Here is a 23,543-nt window from a genome sequence, read left to right as displayed (position 1 = left end):
TTGAGGGAGACTGATTCCCATTTACCTGAGAAACCGCCATACTAATGTCCAAAGTGGTCGTACAAGTTTACACTCCCACCAGTAATGGAAGAGTGTTCCTCTTTCTCTACATCCTCTCCAGCATAGACTGTCATTGGTGTTTTTTATTTTAGTCATTCTGGCTGGTGTAAGATGGTAGCTCAAGAGTTGTTTTGATTTGCATTTCCCTGATGGCTAAGGATGTTGAGCACTTTATTAAGTGTCTTTCAGCCATTTTAGATTCCTCTATTGAGAATTATCTATTTAGTTCTGCACCCCACTTTTTAATTGGATTATTTGGTGTTTTGGAGACTAGCTTCCTGAGTTCATTGTATATTTTGGAAATCAGTCCTCCATTACATGTGGTTAGTGAATATCTTTTCCCATTCTGTGGGCTGCTTTTTTGTCTTGTTGACTGCTTCCTTTGCCTTACAGAAGCTTCTCAGTTTCAGGAGGTCCCATTTATTAATTGTTGATCTCAGTGTCTGTGCTACTGGTGTTATGTTCAGGAAGGAGTCTCTTGTACCAATTCATTCAAGGGCACCACCCACTTTCTCTTCTAACAGGTTCAGTGTGGCTGCATTTATGTTGAAGTCTTTGATCCATTTGGACTTAAGTTTTGTGCATGGTGATAGATATGGATCTACATCCCCTCCTTGGGTCTTCCTGGGCCTGCTCCCTTTGCAGAGTGGACCCACCCTGGCAGTACAGACCACCCTGAGGTCTGGCCACACCTCAGTCTTGGCCCCCCCTCTGCCCTCTGCCCTCTGCCCTCTGCTCCAGGTGAGTGTGGGCTCTTCTCAGGGCCCATCTCCCTCTCTTCTCTTTCCCTCTCTCTTTCCTCCTGTTTCCCTGGGGAAGACAGGAGTTTTCCTGTCTCCATCTTCTCTTCTGTCCTCTCTCTGTCTCTGGGTCTCTTTACCTTTTTTATCTTTCCTTCCCCCTTCTCTCCCCTTTCTAATAAAACTCACTAAGCTCTGTCTGCCTCTCATGTTTGTCTTTCTGCTGGGGTCACCCTCGCCTGCCATGGAATCTTCTGCCAAGGTCCCCCACACACTTTATCATAACATCCTTCACTTGTAAAACTCACGCCTGGGGCAAATTATCTAACTGTCTATCTCTATTTCCACATCTGTGAAATATGCATATTAATGGTATCTGGGATTATTATGAGAATCAATAATTAAAATGAAGACAATACTTACTACATAGCAAGTAGACACAGTTGTTTGCTGAAGTACTAAACATGTCAGGAAGGGAGCTTTCTTTTCCTCATCCCTTCCATGGGAAGGAACATCAGTCTGTGTAACATGCCTGCCAACCTGCTTCTTAATCACTCCATAACAAACACAATCCTTGTGGGCATGTTTTAGTCCTGAGTGACAGGAGAGTCTAACTTGTAGAGGCTTCAACAAGCTAAAAGTTGTTCTACACAAGAAAAATCCAAAGTTAGTGATTCAAGGATAGAGTGATGTCCTCATGGCCATGGCTTTTTTTTGGGGTGGGGCACAACCAGCTCCTAAATCAACACATGGCTTATCATTATTTATACTCATTTCTGGCTAGCATTTTTAGTGTAATCTGTTTCTCTTTATTTACATTTTGCCTCAGGACTTTTGACTTTTCTTTCCTTTTATATATCTTACTTTCATTGCTTCTCATGTCTGTCTGGTGACTGCCTAGCTTCTTGCCCTGGGATTGTCCCTCTCTTTTTGTCCCTTGTTCTCTCCTCTGTCTTCTTTCTAGCCTAAATTTCTCCTCCTACTTACTCTCTCTGCTTGCCATTCCTGCCTATCCCTCTCCTACCTAAATATTGGCTGTCCATCTTTTCATTAGACCAATCAGGTACCTTAGGCAGGTAAGGTGAAACAAATGCAACACATCTTTACATAGTTAAACAAATGCAGCTTAAACAAATGTAACACATCTTTACCTCATTAACAAAGGCAGCATAATAAAATGTAACACACCTTTATGCAGTTAAAGTACTATTTCACAGCATAAACAAATGTTACACATCATTACCTTGGTAACAATGGTAGTATAAACAAATGCAACACGCCTTTACACAGTAAAAGTACTATTCTGCAGCATAAGCAAATATAACACATCTTTACCTCATTAACTAAGGTAGCAGAAACAAATGTAACACACTTTTACACAGTTAAAGTAATATTCTGCAGCATAAACAAATGTAACACATCTTTGCCCAGTTAAAGTAGTATTCTGAACAGGCTCCTTACAGTTTAATTGCTATCATTAAAACTAAGAATTCCATTTCATGAACCAAAATGGGCCCTGTAGCTCCTGCATTCTTTTTGCCAGAATGGAGGAAGAAAATGAGGACTAAGTCTCAGATTTCCTTTGTTCTCAAAAACCGAGAGCAATTCTTCCCCTTGCCCCTGCCCCCAGTAACAAAATCACAACCCTTCAGCTGCAAAGGAAGCATGGAGACACAGTCTCTCTTCTTGGGAGCCACTATGCTCTGCTAAATTATGAAAGTGAATACCCAAAGAAGAGGGAAAAATGTTTGAATTGATAACTCGCAGTCTCTGCCACAGTGGATTTAAAAGGAGAAACTGAACATGCTTACTTAGTATGCTTACTAGGGATCAAGATAACCCTAGCCTACTAGGGCTGGGTGGATCCGACTAATTCTAGTTTTCAGTACTAGGAGGCTTCCTTGGCTACAAATGTACACCATATTCTCCAATAATACTATCTTTACCACCAACAAAGATGATATATTGATCTCCATCTGCTGAACAACTTTGCCCTATTTTCAACTGTTTCAGAACCCAAGTGAAGAAAAAAGGGTGACATTACTGAGATCTCTCAAGATTCTCAACATAACTCAAGAAGGGAGTCTTCATAGAGTGCCCTGACACACATGAGTGTTGCATAGAACTGCCCGTGATCCTATCTGAAGCCGTGTCACAGAAAATCCAGGATGCGTGGATGTGCTCTTTCAGTTAATATACTCCCAAGCTTAAATTTGATTTTGTAGCTAACTGTATGTAGACACAGTCTTTTAAATGGTGTCACTGGACAGCTTCTGTTCTGAAATGGTTTGATTCTGAGTGGCAGCCAAGGCTCTAATGTTTATTCCTAGCAGAGTGGAGTTTTCCCTTTTTGGATCAAAACTGACTATTCCCTAACATGTACTGCTTTAACATTTATAAACTGTCCATTTTTAGCAAAATCGCAGCTGTGTGACTGTAGCATATTGGTGTGGAGGAGGCCCACATTGCAAGTTGCTGTAAAGGGAAGAAAAACACACTGAGATCTGGGGAAAAAAAACAACTTATATGATTGAGACACCCCCTTCTGTTGTGGATGAGAAAACTGAAGCCCAGAGATGAATAGCAGCAAGTCCCTGGTCACCCAGCATTGCATATAAATCCAGCAATTGCCAGGCCGGTGCACTTCTAAACACATGATAACACACAAAACTCTCCTCTCTCCCACCACCACTTTCTCTATAATCAAGAAAACTAAAAAAGAAATGAGATGCATTATTTAGCTCTCTGTGTCTTGCTATTCCATATGTAAAATGAGAATAGTAATACATCTCTCGGGGTTGCTAAGATTGAACTAGACAATTATGATAATATCCAAATACAAAGAAAGTATGCATCAAAGTAAGTGCTCATTAACATTGCTTACAAAGGGAAGATTCAGTGTGGAATGTTTATTAAGCATTAAGAGAATGTAATGGCATCATTCTGTCACTTGCTCATTCATTCATTCATCCATACTTCTGATTAAGGAGCAGTCATTGAACTGATGGTGGCCAAGAACTATGCTGAGAACAACAAGTAAACAGGTAAAAGACTACCTGGTACACTAAAGGCAAAAGTAGAACAAGGGAGTACAGATATGAGGCATTGAGCAATGAGCTATTAACCCTTGGTTAAGGCCGGCTGATGGAAATCTGATGAACATTTCCTGCAGAAACTACTCCGGAGCTTGGTTTCAAACTACCCACCAAGTGCCAGGTGAAAGACGATCCCCTCAAAGACAGAATTGCATAGGTAAAGCCACAGAAGCAGTAAGGCACGAAGGAGACAGATACCGGAGGTAAGCTGGGTGGGGACCTGGACCATCAGAACACGAGGACTGTTCAGTTCTCACTTTCTGCAGTTGGTGAGGGGCCTTTTGAATGCATATGAACAGTGAGAAGCATGGTTAGCTGTCTTTGGTTTGCACTGAGGAAAAGGTGCAAATCAATGAGGCAGGAAACAGGGTCATCAGCAGATAAAGACGTGACTTCTCACCACAAGATTCCACAAGAATCTTTTTTCTTTCATAAGAATACAAATTTTTGTTAGTTTACTATCACAATTTCACGAGTATGTATAATAGCTTCTGGACACATCCGCCTCTCCACCCTCTCCACCTCCCCCACCACCATTCTTCCCCACTTCATCCCATCCCACTTTCATGGTTTGTTTCTGGTTTCACATTATAACCCATTGGGTTTAGCTTGTCTTGGAATTCTGGTCTCCATACATGTACACACACACACACACACACACACACACACCATGGGCAATAAAGACGGTAAGATACGTAACTGTCTAGGTGGCATATGGATATAGAGCCTGTACTACTGAGCTGCTAACAGAATATTATCCTCTCTGGCTTAGTGTTTCTGTAGTTTTGCACGTGCACCTAGCAAGTATAAGGTGTGTGTGTGTGTGTGTGTGTGTGTGTGAAACATACATTTTTGCTTTGTTTGCAGTTAATGTGACATAGGAAACGGGTTCACAAGTGAGGATCATTTCACATAGCTACTTGTGGACTTGTGCTACAATTTCAAATATACTTAGGAAATAAAATTATAAGGTTAAAAATATGTATATGGGGGCTGGAGTGATAGCCCAGGTAAGAGCACTGGCTCCTCTTGCAGGAGACCTGGGTTCAGTTCCCACATTGACATGACAGCTAACAACTGGCTATAACTCCAGTTCCAGAGAATCTGATGCCCTTTTCTGGCCTCTGTGGCCACTGCCTACATATTATCTATAGACATAAGTGAAGTCAAAAATCCCATACATGTAACATAAAAATAATATTTTTAAAAATATGTGCACATATATTTCATACATTCCTAGGCACAGCGCTGTCTGTCCCCTCTCTGCACACTTCCTCAATAGGCTTCATTCCAGCCCTGTCTATCCTCCTACAAGAACAGCTTAGGTCATTGCCACACAGGCTATTTCAAACTTCCTGAGAATAGCTTTTTTTCATATTGATTAAAAACTCTATATTTATAAATCAGAAAAGCCAATTAACATTCATGTTGGTATTCATAAAAGTTATGCTGTCTCAAACTTATCCTGAAATATACATTTTAAGTATAAAATGTACAAGAGGAAAATCAAATTAATTTGCCTGCCTTTGGTAAGTTCCTTAATGGTACTCCATTGCTGGTGAAAGAATTTCTGACCAGAAGAAAGTGTTGGCCTAATTGGCATGCAGTGTGAATCGAGAGGGTTATTGCTTGAATTCCTACTATGTACTACATCCTGCCCAAGGGTTATAGAGATGTAGAAGTGAGTGAAATATGTTTCACTGATACAGATACAATCAAACTCCACTAGGAACTTAGGAGAAGAGACGAATTCCTTTTGAATTTTGAGGAATTAAAAAAGAATTCTTCCTACAGATGTCATAGGCCTTGGTAAATGAGAAAATGGCCTGTTGAGAAGGCAGCTGGGAAATTCCAGGTAAAGTTGAGTAGCTTCCATGAGTACTGGAACACTGCAGACAGAGTAGACCAGCTTCCGTGTGAGTTGGAAGAATAATACAGAGTGGGGGGGGGGCTGTGGGAAGTAAATGAGGTATGCTGATCTGCTGCAATATGTTTTCCCCAAACTCACAGGTTATAGTCAAAGCCCCAATATTTTAGAATGGGACTACAGGGGGAAAAGTTTCTTAAAAGAGTTCATCAAGATTAAGTGAGATCACCAGGGTATATCCCAATCCAATGTGAATGGACTCCTTAAGACACGAGGAAATGTATCAAGGGAGAAAAAACATATGAAGACATAGAATACATCAATGTACAAACCAAGACAGGAGCTCTCAAAGAGATAGCCTTGTCCACAACTTGATTCCTGACTCCTAGCCTCCAGAGTTTTGAGGAAATAAACCGCCCATCCATTCACACTTTGTTATGTTCCCCTGCCAGATGAAGACAAGCTCTGAACTGTTAACATAGGTAAAGGCTATCGAAGACACTAGTTTCTACTCCATACATTAACCCCAAAATGGCCACATTACTGTGAGTGTTTAAGGACACTGAGGCTCAGGAAGTATAAGCATCTTGTTCAAAGTCCACATGGGACAGAAGTGGAGAGAAGGAGAGCTGTGAGTGCTTTTATGTGCTGTTTCAGCTAATGCTCACCTATGGATATTTCCCATATAACTAAGAATCTGAATATGCCAACCGGGCTGCCCTATCGTGAGGTGGAATAAGCTGCCTATGGAATCTGCATGTATTAGACAAAAGCACCTTCAAAGACTAAGCATGAGAATTGTTCTTTCAAGGTCTGTGAAGAAATGTGCTGGGATTTTGATGGGGATTGCATTGAGTCTGTAGATTGCTTTTGGCAAGAATGCCATTTTTACTACATTGATCCTACCTATCCAAGAGCATGGGAAATCCTTTCATTTTCTGGTGTCTCCTTTAATTTCTTTCTTTAAAGACTCAAAGTTCTTGCAATACAGGTCTTTCACTTGTTTGGTTAGCATCACCCCAAGATATTTTATGTTAGAATTTTCAAGAAATACAGTCTTCATAGACACTCAAACCTTGTAACAGATAAGAGCATGTCTGCAGCCTGTCCTGGACCCTAGAAAAGACAGTGTGAACCCAAATGGATGTTCTGGGGAGAGATTTCGCCCCTTCCTTATGTACAGGAGCTATGAAGGACTAAAAGGGAAAGCTGATCCCTTCCTGTCCTTGGGTCTGATAGAGTAAAGATGAGAGATGTTAGTACTTACTCCAGAATGCACCGTGTGGAGGCTTTTTCTTTTGGATCACCAACCAGCTTCCGAATCATGACACAGAGACTTATTGTTAGTTTTGAATGCTAATCCTAGCTTAGGCACACTTCTGGCTAGCTCTTCTAACTGAAATTAACCTGTTTCTCTTTATCTACCTTTTGTCTTCAGGCTTTTTACCACTTCTTACTTTCTTGCTGTCTGTGTCTCTGGCTGGCTGGCAGCTGCCTGGCTTCTGGCCCTCTGCATCTCTCCTTGGTTCTCTCCTCCTCCTTCTTTCTCATTCATCTTTATTTCTGGAGCCTAGATTTCTCCTCCTATTTATTCTGTCTGCCCACCAACCTCGCCTGTCTTTTCTCTGCCTCGCTATTTGGTCATTCAGCTCTTCATTAGACCAGTCAGGTGCCTAAGGCAGGTGAGATGAAACAGAAACAACAAACACATCTTTATATAATTAAACACACATTCTTACATAGTTAAACAAATTCAGCATAAAAAACACAACACATCTTTACACAGTTAAAGTAATATTCTACAGTATAAACAAATATAACACACCTTTACATAGTTAAAATAATATTCTACAGCAGTACCAAAGGAGGAAAAGAGCTTAAATAGTTCATTGCACTCTTCAGGAAATATCAGCAATTATTTCTGAAACGAATAAAGAGAATACATGCTTTGTAACCACTTTTAGAATTATTTGGATGATCTTCTCAAGACCATAATCTAACAAATGCAAGTGAATTTGCATTGGTAAGTTAAAAGTGGGTTAGTAGTTACCCTGGGGACTTAAAAGAAAAGATGAATTCAAAAGGGTTGTAGGTCACTCTGCTTAACGCTGCCTCAAACATTTGGAACACCACCATGTCTTAAGCACATAGTATAAATGACATAGATTTACACTCAGGCCTGCAGTTAGGATCCCAGATCTAGCATTTATTGGTAATTTGACCTAAGGTAAACATTGCAAATGCTGATGTTGAGAATATATTCAGAGCTTTCTGAAAGATTTTGTGGTAATGTATGTAAAGGACTTGGCTCATCACCAACTCCATATAAATGGAAGCTTGTCTTGCTTTTAGAGGTTGTTATTGGTCCCCTAGGAGTTCTGTAACAAAGACCACAAGCTGGGTGGTGCAAGGGAACACTTACTTATTGCTCACAGTCCTTGAGGTTAGAAATACAAATTCAGGCTATCACTTCTGAGGAATAATGTACTTTGTGACTCTTCTGTGTTCTGGTGACAGTGTTCCTTGACTTATAGATACACCCCCCTCTTTGCTCTCATAGTCACATGGCTTTGTTCTTACATCTCTGTATCTCCCATGGTTTTCTCACTTCTATGTCTCTTCTTCTTCTAAAGACACCATCCATGCACCAATATGACATAACTTAAGATATATTCATAAGACTTTCCAAAAAGGTCTTATTCTGAGGTACTAGGAATTACCATTTGGGCATTTCTTTATGCAGGAGTTGAGGAAGGATACGGTTTGCCTTCGGCTTCTCCTCCCAGTTCTGTTACAACCAGCCAAGTGACCTTGAATGAGGCACTGCCTCTGATCCTCCCCGGATTCTTTGCTTTTCTCATTACTGTGACCAAATGCATGATCAGCAGCAATTTAAGGTAGCATACAGTTTAAGGGGATATGGTACATCATGGCAGGGTGTGGGAGATGCCTGGACATAATTCTTATGTAATCACAAAGCAGAGAGTAAACAGGAAGGTAATGGGATCAGGCCAGAAAACCTGAAGGTCTGCCACCTCCTGTGATCTGACAATTCAAACAAGCCACAGCACTCAGGATCTTCATTTTTCTATGGATATAAGACTACTTTCTTATGCAACTGTCCTCAGGCATTGTGAATGGTACCCAGTGTGCAACCCCACTAACCATGAGCATTCCTCTGATGACTGATCAGTACTCCAATACTTTTCCCTACTCTTGGCAGTCAGTTGCTCTGGCTCCCTCAAGCCGTCAAATGGACCAGTTCTTTGTTTGCCTTCAACAATACCAAATGGGACATTTTATTATTCTATCCTCCTCTTAATCATAAGTGAACTAAACTATGCCTGTAAATGATTGAGCCTCAGTGATTGAATTACGGTACAGTTGCCAGGTAAGTCACAGTTATAATATAATGCAACGTGGCAGCTTTTTCCTCCAGCACAATCTCTAAATTTGATTATTCTAAGTAAGAAAACATTCATCAGGAGGGCCATCAAGACTACAAAAGGCCTGTTTGGCATATGAATGTAAAAATGAAATGGCAGGAGTGAGGGCCTAGGAGGTAACTGTCCCACTGCCCGTCGTTCTTTGGGGCCTTCAAACTGGACAGAGATGATGTTTGGTAACCTTCTGCAGAATTAGCCCACGAATCACAAAGTCCACTATTTGTCATAAATTAGAGGATATGGTCAATGTTAACTTCTTATTCCAAGAACAAATCTCCTCTCCCAGTCATAAATAGTACCATCTCAACCTCTCTTGTGAGCAATTTACCTTGTATAAATCAGTGGCTAACATGGAATATGCTACCCACATCATCTATTTCCTTATGTGAAATCTCCTCTGCGTGGGCAAGCTCTTGGGTAAATGGTAGCCTTAACTCCATGCCTTGTGAGAGGCGAATGGGTGCACGCGCATGTGTGTATCAGTTTGCACTTCTGGGGGCCAGAGGTGGATTGGGGGTGTCTTCCTCTATTGCTATATTCCTCATTCTTGACACAAGGCTCCACTGAGCTTGGAGCTTGCTACTTCAACTAGTCTGAGATCCCAGGTGAGACCCTGAGATCCATCTGTCTCTGTTATCACATATGCCACCATGCCTGGCAATTGTGTGGGTGTGAGAATCCAAACTCAAGCCTGTGTGCTTGGAGCTTGCTAATCTGAGATCCCAGGTGAGACCCTGAGATCTATCTGTCTCTGTCATCACATATGCCGCCATGCCTGGCAATTGTGTGGGTATGAGAATCCAAACTCGAGTCTATGTGCTCTTGGAGCTTGCTTACTTGAACAAGTCTGAGATCCCAGGTGAGACCCTGAGATCCATCTGTCTCTGTCATCACATATGCCCCCATGCCTGGCAATTGTGTGGGTGTGAGAATCCAAACTCGAGTCTGTGTGCTCTTGGAGCTTGCTACTTGAACAAGTCTGAGATCCCAGGTGAGACCCTGAGAGCTATCTGTCTCTGTCATCACATATGCCGCCATGCCTGGTAATTATGTGGGTGTGAGAACCCAAACTCGAGTCTGTGTGCATTTCATCCACTGCCATCCTCCTAGCCCCAGTTTCACGTCTTCTCAACTCCTTGCAAAGGTCATGTGACTGATGTCACAGCCTGCCAGTGATCCCATCACTTTTGGGGGTTGCAATATAGTCTCTAGTTCATTCACATATTGGGGTACATCTATGTTCTCATATGGTAGACCCCATTCATTAAGAAAGTGTGCCATTGTATAACACTGGGGACTAAGGCCACATTGGGATTGCACCCGCAGATGCTCTGTCTTCCCACAGCTTGAGTTGCACACCCAGAGCAGGAGCGATGCAGCCCTTCCTCCTATTTGGTTCTGAGATGTTGCTGTTCAGGTACCGGGTATTTTATTAAATGTTTTTTGTGTGTATTGTGATAATTTTTAAAAGTTAATTGTCTCTCTAAAAGGGTTTCAGATGAAGAAAATTCTTGTATCTCTATCTACCCTTATATGTGACAATTTCAGCACTTCCATTTGTGAGATCCAAATTTCTGTTATCATTTCTTTTTGCTTGAAGATCTTTTTATAATCCCCTGAACTGGTGGTTTGCCAATGTTAAATTTTACAAGCGATTTTTCTGTGAAAAACATTTATTTTTTTTCTATTTTGAAAGATATTACATACTGTTAGATAGTTGTTCATAGTGTTTTTGGTTTTTTGTTTCTCACCCACCACCTTCTGGTGAGGTAAAATTGTTGCTCAATTTCCCTTTAGTTTATAATAATTCCTGATCCAAAGTCTGATGTCAGTCTCCTGCTGCCAGTCTCATCTGGTTTGAACTGTGTATTTTTCTTTGGCTGCTTATTGAGTTTTCTCGTTATCGTGATTTGCACATGGTTTTAGACTGCCTTTATGGTCTTTAAATTTATTGTGTAGTATTTATTGATCTTCTAGGATTGAGTTCGAAGTTTCAGCATTTACAAAAGCATACCCTCTACTCATTCCTCACCTATGTGTTCCTTTCCCCGACTCCCAAGACACCTCTGTGATTCCCCACAACATTGCTCTTGTAGTTTAAGTCTGTCTTGGCGCATTTTTAAGTTACTTACCTTTTTTCTATGGTGTCTAATTTTCTGTTGGTAATATGGAGAATCTTTCATTTCTGGTATTGAATTTCTCACCACGGTGAACTCTCTTTGGTCTCTGTTATTACTTTATCTCCTCGGTGTGCTTATGCTTTATTCTTCTTCCTTTAGCATATGACTGCAACCTGTTTAGAAAAGTCATTTCATTTTTTAATGTCAATTTTAGACTCAATAATTTGGGAGCCTGCTTTATTACCTTTGCTCTGTATTGAGGACCAGAATGTCACACCTCTTGAAATGCCTGATAATTTTTAATTGGCAGGCAGACATTATTTTATGCTTTGAAGTGCACAACTTTAAAGTATCCTTTCAAATTGTGTTGGACTCTATTCTGGTACTTGCTTATTTTAAATCACTTTCGTCTTTTCAAGACTTTTTATCAAGCACTGTCTTAAATTTCAGCTCCACCCCTAGTCTTACATTCTTTTAAGGACTGAACCCCAAACCTTATTTTTGATGCTGTCTCCTTCCATCACTCATACCATAGGCCTCTGTTTGCCCTGTGTGGATAATGGAAGTTGTTTTCTTTAGTGCTGCCTGGCTGGTGTGTTTCTTTACCTAGCTCAGGAGTTTCCTCTTCTGTAGATTAGTACACAGCCGGGGTCTTCTCTACAAGGAGCCATTTGTCTCCCCTGTCTCAAAATTCTAGCCACATTGATTTTTCATAATCAGTATTGAAGAAGATTGCCACATAGTGGGAGCTTTCTCCTGGACCCGGGTTAAGCATAAACCATATCCAAACACCTGTTTTCACAGAAAGATCCTTTATTAAGATGGGAAGAAAAAGCTAAAGCGGCCACTTTCTGATTCAGTCAGAAAACAGCAGCAAATGACATTACAGGCGTCATTTTTAAGAAGAGCAAAATGGGAGGTCTGTGTTAGAATGGGCTAGGATGCGGTGGCAAAGGAGATAGGAAACAAAGGAGAAGGTGACCAGAGAAAGGGAGAAGGGGTATTTGTCCCAGAAGGATAAAGGACTGCCTCCGGATAGAGAGGAGACAGACATGGCACATGGGCAAATGAGATTTATAAACGTAAAGGGGGAAACCTTGTGTTAGGATGAGGTGTTTAATTGTAATTGGGCATGTTAATTACATGATCCAAAAAGGGGGCTTCTGATTGTTGGATTTCAATACTTTGATAGCTGGACCTAGGTAGTAGACATCAAGAGGAGGAAGTAGCCAAATAAGGAAATAGGCCTTGGTGGCTAGCTTTAGGAATATAATACACTGGCCTTAGCAAGGCAGGGAGAATGGGAGAAGGACAAGGCCTGCCACAACCATGCTCGCCACGCTCTAGTTGATCAGGTATTCCTATGTCCTTCTCATCACAGCCGCCAAGGTGTGTTGGGCATCCTCCTTCCTGCAGGAAGTCTCACTGCATTGATCATGGGCATAGCTTCATTTCTCCCAAGAGTTCACAGGCCAATACTACCTGATGATAGTTGTGTGTGTGTGTGTGTGTGTGCGTGTGTAAGTTGTGCATATAATACATACATAAAATAGTTTGTGTATAATATATATAATGCATAATATATTATGTATAATTATACATTTATACATATATACATACACTTTGATGTGGGAAAGTAAATTTAGCCTCTGCTATATCAATACTAAAAGAAAATCAACTTTTTTCATAATTTTTAAAACTCATAAAAAGTTATCTCTATAGTATGTACTCTTTTGCCTTAAGCTTTCTATGCTAAACACTGTATTAGCCATGTTCTTCAAATGGCACTAATTTATTCATTTTTGTTACTGTCTCATAATCACAGTTTAACAACTAATATTTTCTTGCTATGGGTTCTACAAACAGTGCCGTGTTCTAAGGATACCACTCTATAAGATCTTGCAACACTCTTACTCTCAAGAAGAACTTCCTCCAAGTTAAAAAGAATTACACCTTGGAGGGAAGCTTGTTAAGACTTGGAAATTTTTTAAAGGGGACCATTAAGACTAGGAAGCAAACAACTCAGGAAGTCCCTAGAACTGACCGGGTGCACAAAGCCCCTTCCTCCCCCAGCTTATGTACAATAAACACAGAAGAGTCAGACCAGCTGAGCTGCATGGGCGAGACTCTCTCTGACCTATTGAGCTGCCTGAAAGTGTGCAGTGAACCTTTGTGAGTTGGAACTGTGATGAGGTAGTCTTCCAGCATTTCAGTTGCTTTTGAGTCACCCCTGTTCCTGTCACCCTTCCCCCATACCATTCCTGCTAGCAACCCCAATAAAAAGTCACTGGCTCAACAGGCTGTGTTTCAACAATATCTGTTATTTGTTCCGTCATCAGTACCCTAGCAGGGGTGAGTAGACATTTGTCCTGTCACTCAGCAACAGTGTTACACAATAGTTGGAAAAGTTCAACAAAATATGGCTCATTAATCAAATGCAACCTGATTCTTGTTAGTTTTATTAGAACGTGTCCAAGTCCACTAACTTATGTATTAGCTTAGTATATTTATATGCTCCAGTAGCAGAGGTAATTGTGACAGAAACCATATGGTTCAGAGATGTGTACTATCTTCCTTTTTGCATTAGAGTTTTATTTTGCAATAGTAGAAAATATTAGCAACTTGTAGTTGATTCCAGATGTGGATACTGTGACTTAGAAAAGTGATAGGAATATAATTGTTTGTCATTTAAGCCTGTATACCTCTAATTTTGTGCACATAAATATTTAACTGTCTTTTCCTCATACTGTGTTTGTGCCTTACTCAACTATTATAATTACAGAGAATAAGTGTCATGATTTATAAATAAAATTAAAAGTATTGTAAACATATTTATAACACTGTGCTATGGGAATGTACTAAATAATCAGTTTCCCTGCATCTGTAGTAGAATTATGGAGTAGGAATGAGTAATGACTCTTGGTGATCATAGGGTTTCCTTTTAGGGAACTGAAGAGGTTCCAAAATTAGATTATGTTGACAGTTTCACAACTGTGAATATATTGAATAAAATGCTAAGTAGATTTAGATAGACAACCTACTTCCTGTAACTATGGATATTTTTATTTTATTGTAGATAACTTAAATAAATGGTATTAATAGATGGGTAATCTTCTAGTAGGGCATAGCTAATATCTATGGCAAATTCCATAGAAGAAATTCTTTTGTTTCCCTTTATTTCTGCTGAATTTTTATATTCATAGCCAACTAATTATTATGATCTACTGCAGTTCCAATCTTAAATTTGTTGGAAACATTTACCAATTTTCGAGATAGATTGAGATATCAAAGTTTTGTGTGAGAATTTCAGTGAATTACTGAAGTGAACAACTCTATTGTTGTAGAAGCTATTTTTGAATACTCAAAGGTATTTTCTCAGTATTTTGTGACATTCAGGATGTACTGAGCTCTTGGTTAATCCTATGCTTCAACTCAAATCCATCTTTGTCATTCCAGTACTGCTTTCTGATCTCTGATGACTAAGCCACCTCTTATTGATTGTCAAATATTCCCCAATGCCTTTAGCATCAACTCAAAGTTCTTCATCCTGGCATTCAGAGTCCTTTCAGATGCGATTGCAACATAATTTGCCCATGAAATTAATCCTAATTCCATGGGGCTGGGGATATGGCTCAGCAGTTAAGAACTCTCGCTGCTCTTGGAGAACAGCAGGATTATGTTCCCAGCATCCACATCAGGCAACTCACAACCACCTATGGCTCCAGCACTAGGGAATTTGATGCTCTCCTTGAAATTCGTAAGTGTGCATACACACACATACATGTCCATAAATACACAGGTGCACACACATATGCACATGTGTGCATAAATACACAGGTACACACACATGCACGTGTCCATAAATACACAGGCACACACACATGCACATATGAAAATAAGTACACAGACACACACACATGCACATGTGTACATAAGTAATCAGGCACACACACATGTGTGCCTAAATACACAGGTGCACACACACATGCACATGTGTGCCTAAATACACAGGCACACACACATGCACATGTGTCCATAAGTAATCAGACACACACACACGTGTCCATAAATACACAGACACACACACATGCACATGTGTCCATAAATACACAGGCACACACACATGCACATGTGTACATAAATACACAGGCACACACACATGCACATGTGAACATAAATACACAGGTACGCAAACATGCATACACATGCACATGTATACATATACAAACACACATGCACATGTATACATACACACAAAACACACACATACACATGTGTACATACAGACAAGACACAACCATACGCACATACAAGCATATGTGTACAAACACAGGCACACAAAAAATATTGCACATGAGTACACACATACAACACATGCAAATATGTACGCAAACATACACACCTGTACATGAACAAACACACACACCACTCACAAATAAATCTTAAAGAAAACCTAATTTCGCCCAACGGGATTCAGCCCTCCCAGAGACTGCCAGCTTCCAAGTCCCATTCTCCACCCACAGGACAGGCAAGGTGAGGGTCCAGCCTACCCAGAGTTTCCTAAGGTCCTGATACTAGGACGGCCTCCATCCATACAAGAGGAAAGCCACTAGGGCATTGGACCTGCTCCCACCCACTGGGAAGGAATCTTGGGAACATACCCACCAAGGGGAGGAAGAGACACCTTCTGCACCCACAGGAAGAAATAATGGGAAGGAGACAATACAAAAACACACCCACCAACAGAAAAACCAATATGGCATTACCAGAAACTAGAGAATCTACACCCACAAGACCTGAACAATCCATTGCTGAGAAAGACCTTAAAAACAACTTCATGAAAATGATAGAGGCCCTCAAAGAAGATATGGGAAAAGCCCTTAAAATCATGGAAGAAAAAACAAACCAAAAAATACAAGAAATGGAGGAAAAAGAAATCCAAAAAATGCAAGAAATGGAAAAAAAGACAAACCAAATACTTCAACAAATGCAAGAAAGAGAGGAAAAGACAAAACAAAAATTACAAGAAACAATTCAAACAGTGCAAGGATTGAAAGCTGAAACAGAGACAACTAAAAAACACAGTCTGAAGGAATACTGGAAATAGAAAAGCTGGGCAAAACGGTCAGGTACTACAAATACAAGCATAACTAACAGAATAAAAGAGATGGAAGACAGAATCTCAGGTCTTGAAGATACACTAGAGGAAATAGATTCATCGACCAAAGAAAATCTTAAGTCCAACAAATCCCTAACATAAAATATCCAGGAAATATGGGACACCATGAAGAAATATGCCTCAAAGGGCCAGAAAACATATTCAACAAAATCATAGAAGAAAACTTTCCCAACTTAAAAAAAGACATGCCAATGAAAATACAAGAAGCCTACAGAATACCAAATAGAGTGGACCACAAAAGGAAATTCCCTCACCACATAATAGTAAAAACCCCAAACATAGAGAATAAAGAATATTAAGAGCAGCAACGGAAAAAGGCCAAGTAACATACAAAGGCAAACCTATCAGAATCACACCTGACTTCTCCATGGTAAATCTGAGAGCCAGAAGGTCCTGGATAGATATTCTACCAACACTAAGAGACTATGGATGCCAGCCCAGACTGTTATACCCAGCAAAGTTTTCAATCCCTATAGATGGAGAAAACAAGATATTCCATGACAAATCCAGATTTAAACAATACATATTCACTAACTCAGCCCTACAGAAAGTTCTGGAAGGAAAACGCCAACCCAAAGGAGTTAACTACAACCAGAAAAACATAGGCAATAGGTAATCCCACCTTACCAACAGCCAAAAGAAAAGAGGTGGAAATTCACATATAATTCCACCATCATAAACTATTCCAAAACAAACAAGAATGAGCAATCAATGGTCATTAATATCCCTCAATATTAATGGTCTTAACTCGCCCTTAAAAAGACACAGACTAACAGAATAGATTTGAAGAGAGAACCCGTCCTTCTGCTGCATACAAAAAAACACACCTCAGCCTCAAAGTCAGACATTACCTCAGAGTTAAGGGTTGGGAAAAGATTTTCTAATCAAATGGAGCCAAGAAACAAGCCAGGGTAGCAATCCTAATATCTAACAAATTAGATTTTAAAATAAAATCAATCAAAAGAGATGAGGGAGGGCACTTCATATTCATCACAGGATAAATCCACCAAGATGAAGTTTCAATTTTGAACATCTATACCCCAAATACAAAGACACCTACATTCATAAAAGAAACATTACTAAAACTCAAATCACATATAAAGCCCCACACACTTATATTGGGAGACTTCAACACCCCACTCTTACCTCTAAACAGGACTACCAGACAGAAACTTAACAAAGAAGCAAAGGAACTAATAGAAGTTATGACCCAATTGGGATTAACAGACATCTATAGAACATTCCACCCAAATAAAAAAATATACCTTCTTCTCAGTGCCACATGGAAGATTCTCAAAAATCGACCACATACTTGGCAGCATATCAAACCTCAACAGGTACAAAAAAATTGCAATAACTCCATGCACCTTATCAGAGCACCATGCGTTAAAATTAGAATTCAGCAACAACACAAATTGAAGAAAACCTACAAACTCATGGAAGTTGAATAATGCACAATTGCACCATTCCTGAGTCAAAAACAAATAAAAAAGAAATTAAAGACTTCCTAGAATTCAATGAGAATGAGGACACAACATACCCAAACTTATGGGACACTTTGAAAGCACTACTACGAGGGAAGTTCATAGCATTAAGTGCTCACATGAAGAAACTGGAGGATAGTTACACTAGAGAATTAACAGCACAGCTGAAAGTTCTAGAACACAAAGAAGCAAATTCACCCAGGAGGAGTAGACGCCAAGAAATAATAAAAATTGAGGGCTTAAATCAATAAAGCAGAAATTGGAAAACAATACAAAAAAAAGCAATGTAACAAAGAGTTGGTTCTTTGATAAAATCAACAAGATAGACAAACCTTTATCCAAACTTACCAAACAGCAGAGAGTGAACATGCAAATTAACAAAATCAGAAATGAAAAGGGGGACATAACAATGGACACTGGGGAAATCCACAGAATCATCAGGGCATACTTTGAAAAGCTGTACTCCACACAATTTGAAAATCTAAAGGAAATGAACAATTTTCTGGATAAACATCACTTGCCAAAATTAAATCAAGAACAGATAAGCAATTTAAATAGACCTATAACCCCTAAGGAAATACAAGCAGTCATCAAAAGTCTCCCAACCAAAAAAAGCCAAGGGCCAGATGGCCTCAGTGCAGAATTCTACCAGAAATTCAAAGAACGGCATATACCAATTTTTCTCAAAGTATTCTACACAATAGAAACAGAAGGGTCTTTGCCAAACTCTTTCTACGAGGCTTCAATAACCTTTATCCCCAAGCCACACAAAGACACAACTAAGAAAGAGAACTTCAGACTAATATCCCACATGAACATTGATGCAAAAATACTCAATAAAATACTGGCAAATAAGATCCAAGAACATATTAGAAAACTCATTCACCATGATCAAGTAGGCTTCATTCCAGGGATGCAAGGATGGTTCAACATATGAAAATCTATCAATATAATCCACCATATAAACAAACTGAAAAACAAAAACCACATGATCATCTCACTGAATGCTGGAAAAGCCTTTGACAATATCCAACACTCCTTAATGATAAAGGTCTTGGAGAGATCTGGGATAACAGGAACTTACCTCAACATAATAAAAGCTATATACAGCAAACCAACAGCCAACATCAAGCTAAATGGACAGGAACTCAATACAATTCCACTAAGATCAGGAACAAGACAAGGCTGTCCACTCTCTCCCTACCTCGGCAATATTGTGCTTGAAGTTCTAGCTACAACAATAAGACAACAAAAGTAGATCAAGGGGACACAAATTGGAAAAGAAGAGGTCTCACTATTTGCAGATGATATAGTGGCTCAAAATACTCCACCAAGGAACTCCTGCAGCTGATAAATACTTTCCGCAAAGTGGCAGGATACAAGATCAATTCAAGAAAATCAATAGCCCTGTGAGGAGCCGCCCTCGCTATCGCTATTGCCGTTAGAAGATGGCGCTGACATCTGCTGTCAGTTGGAGTTAACCGTTAGAAGATGGCGCTGACATCTGCTGTCAGTTGGAGTTAACCGTTTAAGCTGTGCCTCTCCCGTGGCGTCATCTGGGGTGATGTGCAAACCACCAATCCCGGCTCTACACGTCTCACTCGGAGCTCCTAGGCTTATATAAGGGGCTGGGTTTCTTAGCTTGGGGTCTCCCTCTAAGAAGCTGATCATCTATCTCTCAAGATGCATTAAAGCTTTACTGCAGAAGGATCCGAGTGTTCTGCGTCGTTCTTGCTGGCGAGACGGTAGCGCGGGACATCTGGTGCCGAAACCCGGGAACTCTTCAACATCGCCGGCGCCGCGGGAGACCCCTCGGAAGACGGGGCGGATTCAGAACTGCAGGGACGTAGGTTCAGAGAGGTATGCTTTATCCTGAACAACCCTTTTCTCGACTTTGGCCTTAGTTTGTCATCACCGTGGGACGGGTCAGTGGAGGCTTTGGTGCTAGTCCTGTTTGTCCTTCTCCTTCATCGTGGCTGGTGCTGACAGAACGGCGCTGTCCATCTGGCGCTGTCCATCTGGCGCTGTCCATCTGGCGCTGTCAGTCTGGTGCTGTCAGTCTGGTGCTGTCAGTCTGGTGCTGTCAGTCTGGTAACGGAGTTGAGCGCGTTTTTAGATAAGCTGTCAGCGCGATGGGGTCGTCACAGTCAGTGGTTACAGCCTTACAGACTGTGCTAAAACAAAGAGATCTTAAAATTGCACCACGAACACTTCAAAATTTTGTGAAGGAGGTAGATAGAGTGGCACCATGGTATGCTTGTTCCGGGTCCCTCACTGTGGCCTCATGGAACAAGCTAGGTAAAGAACTAGACAGGAAGCATGCAGAAGGAGATCTCTGCTTAGGTACCAAAGCCATTTGGAAGCTAGTTAAAAACTGCTTGGAGGATGAGGCCTGTCACCCTGCTATAATAGAAAGTCAGGGAACCTTAGAGGAAGTTCAGGATAGCATGTCAGAAACTGAACGGAGTGAGAGAATGGGAGCTCGCAAAAGAAAAGACATGTCTAAGAAAAAAGGCCCTCCCCAGGAAGTTAAGAAAGGGGGAGAGAAAGAAGGGAGTTATCATTCACCCCTTAACAAATCTAAGAAAAAGAAAAAGCCAGAATCTAGTCTATACCCTGCAGTAGAGCTAGAAGCCTTGGAGCTAGATAATTCTGATTCTGACACTCTGGATTCTAGCGAAGAAGGTGGTCTAGAGGAGGAGGTGGCACGGTATGAGGAAAAAGATATCACCCTGATAGACACCGGCCACTGAAAACAAAAATGAATGTGAGGCCACCGCCTATAAATCCGGCGGGCTCACGCCCCTCAGCGCCTCCGCAGTATGAGCTTCGGCTGAATACTGGTACTGACTCCTTTTTACCTTTAGAGGAACGGAGAAAAATACAAATGGCTTTTCCAGTATTCGAGAATGTGGAAGGCGGAAGAGTACATACCCCGTAGATTACAATCAAATTAAAGAATTGGCCGAATCCGTTCGTAATTATGGGGTCAATGCTAACTTTACCACATTACAGGTGGAAAGGCTTGCTAATTTTGCCATGACTCCCACTGACTGGCAAACGACAGTGAAAGCAGTGCTTCCCAACATGGGACAATACATGGAATGGAAGGCTCTCTGGTATGATGCAGCCCAGGCACAAGCTAGAGTTAATGCCACGGCTGAAGATGAGAATCAGAGGCAGTGGACATTTGAAATGCTGACAGGTCAGGGTCAACATGCCCTTAATCAAACCAACTACATCTGGGGCGTCTATGGTCAGGTGTCGGCGCCGCTATTAAAGCATGGAAGGCCCTCACAAAAGGGGAGAGTCCAGTGGACACCTTACAAAGATTGTCCAAGGACCCCAAGAGCCATTTTCAGACTTTGTGGCCAGAATGACAGAGGCCGCCAGTCGCATCTTTGGTGATTCAGAACAAGCTATGCCCCTGATTGAGCAACTTGTCTATGAACAAGCAACCCAGGAATGTCGAGCGGCTATCGCCCTCGCAAAAGCAAAGGTTTACAAGATTGGCTCAGAGTGTGCAGGGAGCTGGGGGACCCCTAACCAATGCAGGACTAGCTGCCGCCATTTTACAAACGCACAGGTATAGAGATTTATCTAATCGAAAAGCTTGTTTTAATTGTGGGAGAATGGGGCACCTTAAGAAAGATTGTCAAGCCCCTGAAAGAACAAGAGAATCGAAGCTTTGCTATCGTTGTGGTAAAGGTTATCATAGGGCTAGCGAATGCAGGTCAGTCCGGGATGTAAAAGGGAGGCTTCTGCCCCCTATTGAAGAATCCAAGGTACCCCAATCAAAAAACGGGTCACGGGGCCCATGGTCCCAGGGCCCTCAGAAATATGGGAACCAATTTCAGAAAAGCAATCAAGAGGAAGTAGAGGTTTCCGAGGAACCTCCGGAATGGACTTGCGTGCCGCCTCCGACTTCTTACTCATGCCCCAAATGAATGTTCAACCGGTCCCAGTCCATTCCCCTGGACCTTTGCCCCCTGCCACCATTGGGCTTATTCTGGGCCGTGGCTCCTTAACTTTACAGGGACTCATTATATATCCTGGGATTGTTGACCCATATCATAAAGAGGAGATTCAAGTTCTCTGTTCTAGCCCTCGGGGTGTATTTTCTATAAAGCAGGGAGATAGAATTGCACAACTGGTGTTGCTGCCCTCCCTCGGGGATGGAGAAACCTACACTTTAAAAAAAGGGCTATGGGATCTTCTGGAAGTGATTCAGCCTATCTGGCTATACCCCTAAATGAGAGACCTACAATAAAATTGTTAATTAATGGAAAAGAATTTGAAGGGATAATGGATTCGGGAGCAGACAAAAGCATTATTTCACTCCATTGGTGGCCGAAGTCTTGGCCCACTGTTGTTTCATCTCATTCTCTACAAGGTCTTGGATACCAGTCCTCTCCTGCCATCAGTGCCTCAGCCTTAACCTGGCGGGATGCTGAGGGCAAACAGGGATGTTTTACCCCCTATGTGTTGCCACTCCCTGTAAATTTATGGGGACGAGATGTGTTACAAGCCATGGGCATGACCCTAACTAATGAATACTCCCCCAGGCATCAGCCATTATGGCAAAGATGGGGTATACAAATGGTAGAGGCTTGGGTAGGCAAGAACAAGGCAGAATAAAACCCATTACACAACACGGAAATCGGGGTAGAAAAGGACTGGGTTTTATTTAGGGGCCGTTGAGGCTTCACGACCCATACCATGGAAAACAGAGGAGCCGTTATGGGTCTCTCAATGGCCTCTATCCTCTGAAAAATTAGAGGCTGTCACAAGATTAGTGCAAGAACAGGAACGGCTGGGGCATCTAGAGCCTTCTACCTCCCCATGGAATACACCAATTTTTGTTATTAAGAAGAAATCTGGGAAGTGGAGATTACTCCACGACCTGCGGGCCATTAACAATCAGATGCATCTTTTTGGCCCTGTTCAAAGAGGCCTTCCTTTGCTTTCTGCACTTCCTCAAGATTGGAAGCTTATTATTATAGATATTAAGGATTGTTTCTTCTCTATTCCACTTTACCCACGGGATAGACCAAGGTTTGCCTTCACTATCCCTTCTCTTAATCATATGGAACCAGACAAGAGATTTCAGTGGAAGGTACTGCCGCAAGGCATGGCCAATAGCCCAACAATATGTCAGCTGTATGTGCAGGAGGCTTTGGAGCCAATTAGGAAGCAATTTACATCTTTAATCGTTATCCATTATATGGACGATATTCTTATTTGTCACAAAGAGTTAGATGTTTTACAAAAGGCTTTTCCCATGCTGGTGGCTGAATTAAAACAGTGGGGATTAGAGATTGCCTCAGAAAAGGTTCAAATTGCAGATACAGGCTCTTTTTGGGCTCAAAGATTACTCCCAAAAATATAGTTCCTCAGAAAATAGAAATTCGCAAAGACCACTTACAAACATTAAATGATTTTCAGAAACTTCTGGGAGATATAAATTGGTTGAGGCCCTTTTTAAAAATTCCATCTGCTGATCTAAAACCCCTCTTCGATCTCCTGGAGGGTGAGCCTCATATCTCCTCACC

The sequence above is a fragment of the Mesocricetus auratus genome, unplaced genomic scaffold (assembly GCF_017639785.1).
Source record: "Mesocricetus auratus isolate SY011 unplaced genomic scaffold, BCM_Maur_2.0 Super-Scaffold_15014, whole genome shotgun sequence".
Lineage (NCBI taxonomy): Eukaryota > Metazoa > Chordata > Mammalia > Rodentia > Cricetidae > Mesocricetus > Mesocricetus auratus.
This window is presented reverse-complemented; position numbering follows the sequence as displayed.